Consider the following 2,399-nt stretch of genomic DNA (forward strand, 5'->3'; position numbering starts at 1 on the left):
ATGCTTTTTTTCCCCTTAAGTGTAGTCAATTTTTACACTGAAAAAGAAGAAATATAGAAAATATTTTTGCACTTTGGACTCTTAGAATAAAATACATTTTCAGTGGACTTTTAAAATGCATTATCTTTCCATTACATAATTGATTTATTTAACTTAAACATAGCAGGAAAGTTTTCAAAAATCACATGCATGAATTGAATGTATTAGATTATTAAAGGGTTGATGGCCTCCAGAGCTATGTTGTAAATGTGTATGTATTTTCTATGTTGATACTTTCAGTCATCAAGTCATTCATGGTCATAGGATAAATGATAGATACAGTCTTAATTTCAAAATATTCCTGCAATGATGCAAGCTTTGTGGCACCACAGGCATAATAACTTACGGAAATCTTCAGCTTGGGTCTAAAGGTAAATATGACCCATTTTGACTGAGGTATGTATAATTTTGGCAAAACCATTCCCTTGTTGCCCTCCTTATTCAGTTCACCTGCCTCTCTTCTGTAGTACTGCTGGGTGTCATTCTGGGAGGAGTCCTGCCACTGCCGCCACTGCCATTGGCTTGTAGATACTTATTCTCAGAGGTCTTCTCCGCTCAGGGAATTTTAACATCCCATGGCATATAACCACGCTCGTGAGCATTGATAACTTACTAGATGGATCTAGGACCTCCCGACATCTTAACCTCAAAGGAATTACCAAAATCTCTCTAAATGAAGATGAAAATTAAATCAGTAATACACATCAAGAAGAAAAATGTCTGAAAAGCACCTCAGCCTTGACAAGCCTGATATCGAAACTCCTCACACCTACTCTTTGCCAACATTCTCTGAGAACCGTCCATCCAGTTTCACTCCCAGCCTGCCTTGGCATTCTCCTTTACCCACCTATCTGCTCACTCGTCAAGTCCTGTCAGTTTTACCTCAGAGTATCTCCCGGATCTGTCCCCTTCTCTCCATCCCACTGTCAGCCCTCCAGCTGCCCAGGTATTACCCTCCTGTCTCCAACAGCCTCCCTTGCCTCCTCCAAATTCTCACCAGAATTCTGTACTCAGAGTGATGGTTTTTAATGTACAAGCACAATCATGTCATCTTCCTCCTTATGACCCTATTATTATTTTTCTTTGCTCTTAGAAAGAAGAACAAGTCTTATAACATAGCACACAAGGCTGTGAAAATTTGGCCCTCAACAACCACTCTGGTGTTACTCCTCGCCAATCTCCCCTCTCTCGCTGCTCCGGCCAGGTCCCATCAGCCTGGTACATTTTTCATCAAGTTAATATCCATTTATCCTTCAGGTCACCATATTACTTCCTAATAAAACTTCATAACAGGTCATGATGTTGCATCTTCTCTCCATATTTTTTTATCATAGAACTAAATAACGATTGCATTTATATATTTAAGTGTGATCTCTAAAACAGGTCTCTTTTCTAGTAGATGGAAACCTCCACATGGGAAGGGGCTATGCCTATTTAAGCTCCCCATTTCATTCCTAGAATTTAGCAACCTCCTAGTACTTAATTGAAGCTCAAGAAATACAATTTACATGAATATATGAATGAGAAAGTGAATGAACAAATAGAAAGGTCAGATTATCTTGCTAGATTTACTTAATAGAAGATGAAATGTAGAAATAGTAGAGTGCCGTAGGATTGCCTAAACCTAGGAACGAAGGGTAAAAAACAGTAATTAGAGCAGCTTTAATTTCAGATTCCCAAGTAGAAGTGGGAATTCCCAAATGAAACTTTTTCTTATTGAAGTCCAATTTAAATATTCAAACACATTTTTTATATTACAACCGCCTCTTCTTTCAAAATATTCTGTTTATTTTTATTGTTTCTAGTTTATGCATGGAGATAGCAATGTTTCTAATATTAAAGAAAAGTTAGAATGATTAACCATGGTGTCTGATAATTAATTTTTCAAGAAATGGCCTAGGATTAAACAGATATGAACTTTACAATGCATACCATTTATACAAAATAATCGGCCACGTTTTACATATTCACCCTATTCCCAAATACCACCTTTCTTGCAATGTTATGAGAAACATTATTTTAAAAGTCAAATCTAGCAAGCATCATATGTTTGACAAATTCATGACTGAAACACTTAGCAACATTTCTCCTTTTAAAATTTCTAGTTAAAAAGATGTGTCATATTTTGAAAAGAAACCAAAGATCCAGAAAGCTTTCACAAAAACAGAATTTCTACAATTGCGGCTACAGAGAATCAGGAGTGTGTTTTTATTCATGAGACACTGCTGTTTCTTAGAGCCCTTCAGTCCCCTTTTGGCTGTGTTTGCCAGATTTGGTATTCTGCTGTCTGGGTCTATAAACAAGATGCTGCATTTCTGCAAAAGATTTTTGAGAGCTGAGTAACTGAGTTGCCTTAGAGC

This window comes from Propithecus coquereli, unplaced genomic scaffold (assembly GCF_000956105.1).
Source record: "Propithecus coquereli isolate 6110/MARCELLA unplaced genomic scaffold, Pcoq_1.0 Scaffold228, whole genome shotgun sequence".
NCBI lineage: Eukaryota > Metazoa > Chordata > Mammalia > Primates > Indriidae > Propithecus > Propithecus coquereli.